Below are 13,145 nucleotides of genomic sequence, written 5' to 3' on the forward strand. Positions count from 1 at the left end.
GACTGTTGTGGTCTTGGTCCATGAAACAACTATTACTTGGCATTTATAGGACAGCACGCCTCAAAAAGAATTAAATAAACCAAACAAATCATCTCTGTCAAACGTCTTTAATTTTGCAAACGCCTCGTCAACAGGTACAAGCCGCGCCGGTTCCTTTGCAGCTGGCTTTGGATTAGCTTAGCCTTTAGCTGCTCTGCGTCGTCGTCGGATTTTAATACACCATCGTAGCGGTGGTGATGTTTCAGGTGACTTATTAGGTTGGATGTGTTATAGCTTGTTGCCCCTTTCCCTGCTCGTGGAACTTCTGCATTTGTTACAAATAGCAAGCGAACTGTTTTCCTCTGAAACATTGAAAAAGTCAGACGACGCCATCTTTGTTTACTATCTGTGCTGCTTCTGAATGTTACGTGACTACGTCACAGCCAGGCATGAGAAAGGGAGCGCTGGATTTGTGAAAAACTCTTATATTATCTCATATTATCAGAGCTATCAGTAATGTTATCGGGTTTATCGGGATGACGTCATAATTGCTGATATCGGCCCGATAATTATCGACCCGATAATTAACATGCATCCCTAGTTCTGATATATATATCTGATATACAGGTACATTTTCTATTTCTGAAAACGTTCTGAAAAAGCTCATGTCCCCAAACGCCGATTGAACTTTCCTAGGGCACGGAAATTACATATTGGAATTATTTTGTGCGGCGTTCCCCTTTAAGGACTTCAACCACTGCTGTTAGCAGTCCCTGTGGTAATCTACACGGAGGATGTGGAAATGAGTTTAATCCCAATATCTGTCACTGAAGTGTCAGCTTTTAATGAGATGTATTACTGACATACTAAGTGCAATCTGTAGCGAGTAACACAAAGGAATGGGAATGGAATTATACATTCAGAATGTCCACGCAGTTGCCACCTGTATAAATTATAAAGTTATATTTGAAAAGTGCTGCCGTCCTGCTGCTGTGCAAATTAATTAAACTTGTCTGCGAGTGATTTTTTTAAATAAATATTTGAGAATTGAGCTCCTTGGCCTGCTGTCAACCTAATGTGCAAAGTTTTATCCAAAATGGATCAGAAATGGCGTGCACAGATAGGACCGAAGGGGGGCTTGAGCCCCTGCCCTTTTGCCCCAGGTGCCCATAAAAGAATTTAATAAAAAAATAATATGTTGTCAAATATGAACACTGGGTGTTGGTGGGGTGCCCTTTTTGTAGTTTGAGCCCCTGCCCCCAAAATCGTCTGAGCACGCCCCTGGTAGAAACTTGGGCTTTGCGCAGACAGACAGACATACAGTACAGACAGACACGAGGAGCGATCGCACTCCCCCCTGTCGCGGTGCGTAGAAAACAAGCCGTCATCAAGCCGTAGAAATACAGTCTATTTTACTGTTTGAATTTTCATTCCTAACACAGGCGATCAAAGGGATTGTTGTTAGGGATTCTTGGTTGGAGAAATACTTGGACTTGCTGAGCGCTGAACGGACAGCCTGCCTGTTTGAAGTCCCTGGATGTCCACTGGGACAACGTCCACAATCTGCCCGCGAGCTGCCTTTAGGTAGAGTCAGTACACGGCCTGCTCTAGGCAAAAGAGCCCCTCTTGGTGCTCACATTTCTTTGTTTTGGTCTGATGTGTCTCTGTCCTTCGTTCATGAACTCGTTCATATTTTGGGCAAACGTGAACTGAACCTAACCGCTACAGTAGATGAACCTAATTGTGAACGCGTTCATTCTCTGCGCTCTATCACAGTATAACTTCATTCAAAAGTGTGCCAGATTTGGGACGGGAGCACAGACACACACGCACACACACGCACGCACACACACACACACACACACACACACACACACACACACACACACACACACACACACACACACACACACACACACACACACACACACACACAGGGGTTTCGGTGTGTGCATGTTGCACGCGGAGAGAGAGACACGGGCCGCCATCTTCAAGGCAGCGGTCGGGGAAACACTGATAAATAATCACAGTGTGATGGAAATGCCAGTATTCTGATTGCTGTCTGTGGTTCTATATGGGTTGTGGCATTAATTTGGACAAATAATGGCTTGCAGCAACGTATTGAAAAAAATAACTATAAACTAGTTCATTTTTAAAACCATGAACTTTAGTTAAACATTTTGAATTATGAACTATGAACTGAAATAGTTCATTGTAAAATGTGTGAAATGTGAACTGAACTAGTTCATGTAGAAAGTGAACTTTTCCCAACACTGCGTACAGACCTTGTAAGTTGCTTTGGATAAAAAGCGTCTGCTAAATGAAGGATGTACTGGGCTCTGTTAAGGAAGGACAGGACACTCTCACTGAGAAACATTGCTTTATACTGAAAACTAGGGTAAGCCATTTTAAGTTTATTAGTGAATCTTAAAAGTGAGGAACCAGCTGACTTGATTAAAGGGGCGTGTTTAAAACGGCCATTTTGTTTAGTTAAGTGCCCCCATTAAGGGACTGTTTCCTGTTTACTAGTAGCATCTGATTTGCTGAGTGAGCCATTAAGAGCCTGCCCTGTTTAAAAGCAGAGGTCCACACTGTGTTGAAGTCACTCTGTACTGGGCTCTGTTAAGGAAGGACAGGACACTCTCACTGAGAAACATTGCTTTATACTGAAAACTAGGGTAAGCCATTTTAAGTTTATTAGTGAATCTTAAAAGTGAGGAACCAGCTGACTTGATTAAAGGGGCGTGTTTAAAACGGCCATTTTGTTTAGTTAAGTGCCCCCATTAAGGGACTGTTTCCTGTTTACTAGTAGCATCTGATTTGCTGAGTGAGCCATTAAGAGCCTGCCCTGTTTAAAAGCAGAGGTCCACACTGTGTTGAAGTCACTCTGTACTGGGCTCTGTTAAGGAAGGACAGGACACTCTCACTGAGAAACATTGCTTTATACTGAAAACTAGGGTAAGCCATTTTAAGTTTATTAGTGAATCTTAAAAGTGAGGAACCAGCTGACTTGATTAAAGGGGCGTGTTTAAAACTGCCATTTTGTTTAGTTAAGTGCCCCCATTAAGGGACTGTTTCCTGTTTACTAGTAGCATCTGATTTGCTGAGTGAGCCATTAAGAGCCTGCCCTGTTTAAAAGCAGAGGTCCACACTGTGTTGAAGTCACTCTGTACTGGGCTCTGTTAAGGAAGGACAGGACACTCTCACTGAGAAACATTGCTTTATACTGAAAACTAGGGTAAGCCATTTTAAGTTTATTAGTGAATCTTAAAAGTGAGGAACCAGCTGACTTGATTAAAGGGGCGTGTTTAAAACGGCCATTTTGTTTAGTTAAGTGCCCCCATTAAGGGCCAGGTGTTAAGACAGCACTAATTAGTGATAGTGATTTAAAGGCTTGCTGGTGTAGCGTCAGCGAAGCGTCGAGAAACGAAGAGGGACAAAGAGGAGGAGTTATCCTGGAGTTCACCGCCGAGGGATCCACCGATCCACCCAGTGCTAAGTACACCATAATCCTATATTTCCCTCCCACACTGCTATTTCTCTACTTCCTCCCTGCCACTCTCGACAATACAATGTGTCTCATACCTATATCCACAATCTGCTCCTCCAGAACTGACTCTACCCATCCACGACAGTTTGCTAGTAACCCGGCTAATCTCTCCTACCCTCCTACAGCCACTAATACACCTGTCACAGTACGGGGAGGCTTATGGAATTGTCAATCAGCAGTCAAGAAAGCTGACTTCATTACTGCCTACGCCCATAGTCTAAATCTGCAGCTCCTGGCTCTAACTGAGACCTGGATAACCCCCAATAACTCATCAACACCTGCAGCATTATCTACAAACTATAACTTCACTCACACACCTCGACCTTCCAGACGGGGTGGAGGCACTGCCCTCATGACATCTCCTTCATGGGCTACAAACGTAACACCACTCCCAGAACTGTCACTCTCCTCTCTCGAATATCATGCAGTATCTGTCTCTAATCCTTTCAATCTCACCATTGTTACACTCTACCGCCCTCCAGGTCCGCTCGATCACTTCACAGATGAGCTGGACATGCTTCTTAGCTCCTTACCGGAAGATGGTACCCCTCTCCTTCTACTGGGCGACTTCAACCTGCCTGACTCATCTCAGTCAGTCATAGTAGTCTCCCTCCTACAATCGTTTGACCTGACTCCCACTGCCATGCCTCCCACCCACAAAGCAGGCAACTCCTTGGATCTCATATTTTCCCGTAACTCCAGCATCATTAACACCACGGTAACTCCCCTACATGTATCTGACCATTCCTTCATATCCTTCTCACTAACTCTCATGCTTAACCGAAAGGTCTTCACCCCAACTCAAACAGTCTCACTCAGACGCAACCTGCCCTCCCTATCCCCCTCCACCCTCTCCTCTGACATACTATCCGCTCTACCTTTGAGTGACACCTTCTCTGCTCTCTCCACAGAGATGGCAACCTCCACCCTCCTTTCAGCCCTGGCAACCTCCTTCGACAAGCTCTGTCCCCTCGTTGAGAAACCTGCCCGCCGTTCCCCACCCAGTCCATGGCTGACAGATCCAGTGAGAGAACAAAGACAGGTCCTGAGAGCAGCTGAAAGGAAGTATAGAAAGTCACGCCTCACTGCTGACATCGACACATATCACAACCTCTTGTTAACATTCTCCAAAACCATCACTAATGCCAAAGCTTCTTTCTTCCACCATAGGATCGAGGCCTCTGCCAAGAATCTTCGCAAACTGCATGCTACCATGTCCTCCCTCCTCACTCCCCCCCCACCCCCCCCTCCCTCATCTTTCTCTGCCGAAGACTTTGCGATCTTCTTTGAGGAAAAAGTGGAGAACATCCGCAGCTCCTTCTCCCAACCCCCACCCATTCCAAATGCTGAATCGAGAACCTCATCCTTCACTCTGTCATCTTTCTCTCCCATTACAGAAGCAGAGACCCTGACACTGGTAACGTCAAACCGTCCGACTACTTGCCAGCTGGACCAGCTACCCTCCCCACTCCTCCAGACCATAGCACCAGACATCCTCCCATTCCTAACTGCAACCATCAACTCCTCACTCAACTCGGGGGTGGTCCCCACCTCCCTAAAACAAGCCAGAGTCACGCCGCTCATAAAAAAACCAACCCTGAACCCTACTGTCATAGGCAACTACCGTCCTGTCTCTCTTCTCTCCTTCCTTTCTAAAACACTTGAACGTGCTGTATCCAACCAACTTACTACTTATCTCTTACAGAATGACCTCCTAGACCCTAATCAGTCAGGCTTCAGGACTGGTCACTCCACAGAGACAGCCCTCATTGCGGTCACAGAGGCACTTCACTTAGCAAAAGCGAAAGGCCTCTCCTCTGTCCTGATTCTCCTAGATCTATCTGCAGCCTTCGACACAGTCAACCACCAGATCCTCCTTGCGGCCCTCGCAGGAATGGGAGTGGCTGGCTCTGCGCTGACATGGCTGTCATCATACCTCAATGACCGCTCCTACCAAGTGTCATGGAGAGGGACCCTGTCGGCCACCCGCCCCCTGCGGACGGGTGTCCCCCAGGGCTCGGTTTTAGGACCCCTTCTCTTCTCCCTCTACACTAAATCACTGGGTAACATTATCACGTCTCATGGCTTCTCCTACCATTGTTATGCCGACGATACTCAACTCTTCCTCTCCTTCCCTCCCTCAGATATCCACGTCTCTGTGCGGATCTCGGCCTGTCTGTCCGACATCTCAGCCTGGATGACGTCCAACCACCTCAAACTGAACCTAAGCAAAACAGAATTGCTCCACCTGCCGGCCAAATCCTCCCCCCTAACCGACCTTTCAATCACAGTCGAGAATGCAGCTGTGACTGCGTCCCCGACCGCCAAGAACCTTGGTGTTGTCCTCGACGACCAGTTGAACTTCTCTGCTCACATCGCAGCGACGACCAGAACCTGCCGATTCCTCCTGAGCAACGTCAGAAGGATACGCCCCTTCCTGACAAAAGAAGCCACCCAACTCCTCGTCCAATCAACAGTCATCTCCCGCCTCGACTACTGCAATGCACTGCTCGCTGGCCTCCCGGCCACTGCCACTAACCCTCTTCAACTCATTCAGAACGCAGCGGCCCGCCTGATCTCAAACCTACCGAAGTCGGCCCATGTCACCCCACTTCTTAGGGACCTGCACTGGCTCCCCATTGCTGCACGAATCCGCTTCAAGGCCCTCGACCTAGCATACCGTGCGGCAAAGGGAACCGCTCCCGCCTACCTCCGGTCAATGGTCTCTAACTACACACCCTCAAGACCCCTACGCTCTGCATCTTCTGGCCGCCTCAGACCTACTCCTATCCAAGCTCCGGGAGGGTCATCAAAGAGAAGTCGCCTATTCTCAGTCCTTGCCCCACAATGGTGGAATGAACTACCCACCCCAGTTAGGACAGCCGAATCACGTCCAATCTTTCGCCGTCGACTAAAGACGCACTTCTTCAACCATTATCTGAATTAAAAAAAAAAAAAAAAAAAAAAAAAAAATCTAACCCTAACTAACCGTACTGTCATGCACTTGTCCTAATAAACTAACCTACACTGTAGCACTCAACACTTTGATGAACATTGTTGCTCAGCTGATAGAGTTGTGCCCTTCCTGATGGCTTGTCGTACAGAACTTGTAAGTCGCTTTGGATAAAAGCGTCAGCTAAATGACTAAATGTAAATGTCTAAATGTAAATGTGTGGATTGGACTTGAGTGGGTATGTATGTGGGAGGTATATCTGTGTTGCTCTTCCACACTTTAGAGCCTGAGGTGTGGCCAGCAATAGCAACCCCTCCCCCTATACCCCCTCAAATCAATCCTGCACACCTAGAGGTCGCTGTTTGGCCGCGTTACAGATTCTACCTTTAACCCTTTCACTGCCACACAACAGAAGGTTAACCCTTTACTATCACACAACCGACGGTCGGGTTAACCGGCTGTCGCGTGGCAGTGAAATGGTTAACCTTCTGTGAATTGTCGTTTTGGTAGCGCGGCAGTGAAAGGGTTAAACAACTACGTCCCATTCAGGTATGGTCCTCCTAAATGTCACTATGCCAGAAGTATTAGCACAGATAATTACTTCATTATATTGATTTTGTGTCATAAATTAGTCTTTTTAAAGACGTCTAAAAAGGAACAAAGCAGCCAGGTCACGTATTGCTCCTTAACACGTGTAGTCTCTGCCCCGGGATTTTTTTTTTTTTTTATATTGCAATTTTCTTTTTAAATTGTCATTTGGATGTCAGCGTTACATCAATTTACATCATAAACAACTGATTACCATATATACTGTACATCTCCACTGTACTATAATTTTATGACCTGTGTCATGTCTTCCACTATCACATGTACCTGTACAGTACCTCCCCCCCCCCCCATGCTGCTACAATGCCTGCATTTCCCCAAGGGGATCAATAAAGGAATATCTTATCTTATCTCTAGATCACATCATATGAGATGTTATAGATACATCGATGTAAGCCTTCCTGCTTAAAGTATGGAGAAAAGGGATAAAAGAAAAGTGCACTGACATATATATATATATATATATATATATATATATATATATATATATATATATATATATATATATATATATATATATATATATATATATATATATATATACTCACATATTTACATACAAATCCCTATCCATACATATAGAATACACTTATCTCTCTCCTCTCTCTCTCTCCTCTCTCTCTCCTCTCTCTCTAACACACACACATTCCCATCCATTCTCTCTCTCACACAGAGTTTATTTCTCCAGGTCTGTGTTGGAGGAATAGACCCATGAACATGGAGGGGGTGGTTGTGTAGCACTCAGCACGATACCTACAGTGTTGCCTTCTAGCGCCTCTTTGAGTTCTGCTCAAAACTAGTCCTTTATGATGCAAGTTCTCTGAGCAACCAAAAGATGAAAAGAGTTAAGGTTATCCTTCACGCAGTGTGGCCTCACTGGGTCGCCGTTCAATAACTCGTGGTTATTTTCCAGTATCTGCCGTAGGATAATGAGTGATTCACACGCGCAGGTTTCTGTGTTGGCGTCGGACCAGGCCAAAACCGGAGCCTAGAGATGTCCCGACAACTTTAATTACCGCTTCTCTTTGACTGATCGTCTTCCCGAGAGGCGTGTGGGGTTCTGGAGAGTTGGAGAGCAAAACGAGCCCGCGTTTTTTTATTAAACCGGGGGTTTGTTCATTAAAACACATTTCCATATTGAAAACAAGCTTAATGTTTCTGAGGCGAAGCATGTACTTTGTAATCATAATTCCCCAAAGAGCGCTATGGGCAGAGTAAACAGAGTGATTTCTCAATTTGAGACAATTTGCTTTTGGGCCTGTGCAGGACTGACGTGTTATACCAGGGCTAAGAAAAAACCACTACAAAGTGTTTGTGATTAATGAGAAACATTTCTGTATTGACCATTTAAAAGGCTATTAAGACTGCCACTCGACCGTACAGTTAATTAATTATTAATTATAAGAAGGGCCTCCATAAGCTTCCATGAAATTTAATGAGCACGGCAAAGACTGAAGAGGATTGTGGAGACGTTCGGTTGTCAAATGGGCACTTCTCCAAAAAGACAATGCCATCGTTTTGCACATAATCTCAATGTGAGGTTTTGCCCGCTGCTCTCTACCTTTTCTCTGGTTCTTTAAGCCTATACTGTTTATTTCCCTTCTGTACTGTTTATTTTCCCTTCTCACTCACTCTCTCTAGCCCCCACCCTCTCGTTCCTTACCCTTAGTGGCCACACCTGTTTCGATATTCTATTATCTCTCGCACCTGTGGTGGCAGGCTAATTAGTCCCCCTGTGGGCTTTAAATACCAGGGCACTTCCCCTCGTTTTGGCGTGGGGTCGTGTTGTATACTTGCCGAGTCATATTCTCTAAACATCTAGACTCTTTCGGGAGATCCTCTGTCTGCCTATGCTGTTCCATTCTCCGGCGTCGAGATGTTTGCTCCAGCCTTCGCCAGCTGTCGCCGTTGCCTGTGGGGGAGACTGGTCTGCGCTCCCTGTACTTCCACGGGAGGCACCCCAGCGTTCCACTGCAGACCCCCGCGCAGCTGTTCGTCCTGACGCACATCCAGACCAGCGCAGACGCTCTCCAGTCCTCAGCGCGCAACGCGCATCTTCCAAGGACCCTCGAGCTTGGCACGCTCCTCCGTACCAGCGCACAGACGCGCATCTTCCAGACCTTCGAGCTTGGCACGCTCCTCCGTACCAGCGCACTGACGCGCATCTTCCAGACCTTCGAGCTTGGCACGCTCCTCCGTACCAGCGCGCAACGCGCATCTTCCAAGGACCCTCGAGCTTGGCACGCTCCTCCGTACCAGCGCACAGACGCGCATCTTCCAGACCTTCGAGCTTGGCACGCTCCTCCGTACCAGCGCACTGACGCGCATCTTCCAGACCTTCGAGCTTGGCACGCTCCTCCGTACCAGCGCACAGACGCGCATCTTCCAGACCTTCCTGCTTGGCACACTCCTCCTCGCAGACGCACCCCGATGCGTCTCTCTGTTCCGACGCGCACACCAAGGTGTGGCGCGCCACTCTGTTCCTCGGCTCCGACAGCGGCTACCCGGTGGACGACGCCCTCGCCACCGCCACTGTTCCGACGCGCACACCAAGGTGTGGCGCGCACTCTGTTCCTCGGCTCCGACAGTGGCTACCCGGTGGACGACATCCTCGCCACCGCCACTGTTCCAGCTCCCTGTTCCGACGCGCACACCAAGGTGTGGCGCGCACTCTGTTCCTCGGCTCCGACAGTGGCTACCCGGTGGACGACATCCTCGCCACCGCCACTGTTCCAGCTCCCTGTTCCGACGCGCACACCAAGGTGTGGCGCGCACTCTGTTCCTCGGCTCCGACAGCGGCTACCCGGTGGACGATGCCCTCGTCACCGCCACTGTTCCAGCACTCTGTTCCTCGGCTCCGACAGCGGCTACCCGGTGGACGATGCCCTCGTCACCGCCACTGTTCCAGCACTCTCTCCCTCGGCTCGGACAGCCAGCCGCCCCGGTGGCGATGCCCTCGCCCCGCTGCTGTCCCTGTTACCTTTACGCATACGCCTGGGTGAGTTTTGATTGTGATGTCACTCACTCAGCGTAGTGCCCTTGCCCCCGTTCCCGCTGCTGTCCCTTACCTTTACGCATACGCCTGGGTGAGTTTTGATTGTGATGTCACTCACTCAGCGTAGTGCCCTTGCCCCCGTTCCCGTTGCTGTCCCTGTACCTTTACGCATACGCCTGGGTGAGTTTTGATTGTGATGTCACTCACTCAGCGTAATGCCCCTTGCCCCCTTCCCGCTGCGTTTCCTGTACCATTACGCATACGCCTGGGTGAGTTTAGATTGTGATGTCACTCTCCCAGCGTATTGCCTCTGTTTTTGGTTCTCACTTAGAATAGTATTTTTGGACTTTACATCTCCCCCTGTGTGTTTGTCACACGAAGATATTATTACTTTGTTCACTTTGTTATTTGGACTGTTCTGCACCTGCTCTGTTTTTTCCCTTTTGTGCATTAACTATCTCCTCTGTCCTGCAGAGCGGCCCAGATGATTTCCACCAGTCCTCCCAGTTCCTCCCTGTTCCCCAGCCCGCCTCCGCGGGCCTCACTCCCCTTCTAGTTCCACCTAGTTCCTGGTCCCAAGTTCTCCCTTCTAGTTCCACCTAGTTCCTGTTCCCTAGTTCTCCCCCTTCTAGTTCCACCTAGTTCCTGGTCCCAAGTTCTCCCTTTCTAGTTCCACCTAGTTCCTGTTCCCTAGTTCTCCCCTTTCTAGTTCCACCTAGTTCCTGGTCCCAGGTTCTCCCCTTCTAGTTCCACCTAGTTCCTTGTCCCTAGTTCCCCTTGTCCCCGTTTCTCCTGTTCCCTAGCTCTCCTGGTCCCTAGTCCTCTCTCCCTAGTTCTCCTTGTCCCTGGTTTACCTAGTCTCTAGTTCCTCTGTCCCAAGGCGTTCCCTTAACCTTCCCTTAGGCGTTCCCTTACTTTCCCATAGTGTTCCCTTTTCCTGCCCGCCTCTTAAAGGCACTTTACCTTCCCCTCTTGTGTTATTCCAGTGTTTTGTGTTTTCTCCCTTAAAGGGACAGTGCCCTTTTTCCCTGTTCACAATAAATATCTGTTTCTTGGCAAACCACCATACCTGTCTTGTGTTGTGCGATTGGGGTCGGTTACAAACCATAACAGTACGACCCCACCCCCTGTTAGCCCAGTTTAGCTCCCCTGTTAGCCTGTTAGCTCCCCTGTTAGCCCTGTTGGCTTCCCTGTTAGCCCAGTTTAGCTTCCCTGTTAGTCCTGTTTAGCTCCCTTGTTAGCCTGTTACTCCCCTGTTTAGCTTGTTAGTCTCCCCGGTTAGCTCCCCTGTTTGCTTCCCGTTTTGCCCTGTTTGACCCCCCTGTAGCTAGCCATGCCCTGGCAGCTAACCCAGTTTCCCTCTGCATGGCCCCGGTCTGCTAGCTTGGCCCCGGCTGTTAGCACAGCCTCTATGTTAATGCAGCCTTGCAGCTGGCATGGGCCCTGTAGCTAGCCAGGCCCAAGCAGCTAACCCGGTCCCTCTGCATGGCCTCCACCTTTTTGTGTAGTTTATCCCACTGCTAGGACTGCCCTTTCAGCTAGCAAGGTCAGTTTTTCTCACACAGCTAGGACTGTCCTTCCAGCTAGCTTGTGCTCTCATGCTGGTCCAGCCCTGTCTGCCAGCCTAGCTCCGGCAGCTAGCGCAGCCTCTATGTTGATGTAGCAGTACAGCTAGCATAGGCCCTGTAGCTATCAGTGCCCTGGCAGCTACCCTTTCCCTCTGCTAGCCTGGCTCCGGCAGCTTGCGCAGCCTCTATGTTGATGTAGCAGTACTGCTAGCATAGGCCCTGTAGCTATCAGTGCCCTGGCAGCTAACCTTCCCTCTGCTAGCCCTTTCCCGGTGCTTCCATGGTTACCCCTTAGCTACCCTGCTTGCCCCTCAGTTCCTCTAGACCAGTTGCTCTAGACCAGTTCTCTAGACCCAGTTTCTCTAGACCAGTTCCCTAAACCAGTTCTCTAGACCAGTTCTCTTGCCCAGTTCGCTAGACTAGTTCTCTAGACCCAGTTCCTCTAGACCAGTTCCCCCAGTTGCCCCTCTGCTACCCTAGTTACCCCTCGGCGACCCTGTTTCTTTTGCTAGCCCCACTCTTGTGGTTGGCTTCCCTTGCTGGCTTGGCCAGTACCTCTTGTTTTGCCCCGTGCCACTCTGTCTGTATTTGTTTTGGGTCGCCGGGTGGCTCCCGTTGGAGGGGGGGATACTGTGAGGTTTTGCCCGCTGCTCTCTACCTTTTCTCTGGTTCTTTAAGCCTATACTGTTTATTTCCCTTCTGTACTGTTTATTTTCCCTTCTCACTCACTCTCTCTAGCCCCCACCCTCTCGTTCCTTACCCTTAGTGGCCACACCTGTTTCGATATTCTATTATCTCTCGCACCTGTGGTGGCAGGCTAATTAGTCCCCCTGTGGGCTTTAAATACCAGGGCACTTCCCCTCGTTTTGGCGTGGGGTCGTGTTGTATACTTGCCGAGTCATATTCTCTAAACATCTAGACTCTTTCGGGAGATCCTCTGTCTGCCTATGCTGTTCCATTCTCCGGCGTCGAGATGTTTGCTCCAGCCTTCGCCAGCTGTCGCCGTTGCCTGTGGGGGAGACTGGTCTGCGCTCCCTGTACTTCCACGGGAGGCACCCCAGCGTTCCACTGCAGACCCCCGCGCAGCTGTTCGTCCTGACGCACATCCAGACCAGCGCAGACGCTCTCCAGTCCTCAGCGCGCAACGCGCATCTTCCAAGGACCCTCGAGCTTGGCACGCTCCTCCGTACCAGCGCACAGACGCGCATCTTCCAGACCTTCGAGCTTGGCACGCTCCTCCGTACCAGCGCACTGACGCGCATCTTCCAGACCTTCGAGCTTGGCACGCTCCTCCGTACCAGCGCGCAACGCGCATCTTCCAAGGACCCTCGAGCTTGGCACGCTCCTCCGTACCAGCGCACAGACGCGCATCTTCCAGACCTTCGAGCTTGGCACGCTCCTCCGTACCAGCGCACAGACGCGCATCTTCCAGACCTTCCTGCTTGGCACACTCCTCCTCGCAGACGCACCCCGATGCGTCTCTCTGTTCCGACG

The sequence above is a fragment of the Notolepis coatsorum genome, assembly GCF_963971535.1.
Source record: "Notolepis coatsorum genome assembly, chromosome: 11".
In the NCBI taxonomy this organism is placed as follows: Eukaryota; Metazoa; Chordata; class Actinopteri; order Aulopiformes; family Paralepididae; genus Notolepis; species Notolepis coatsorum.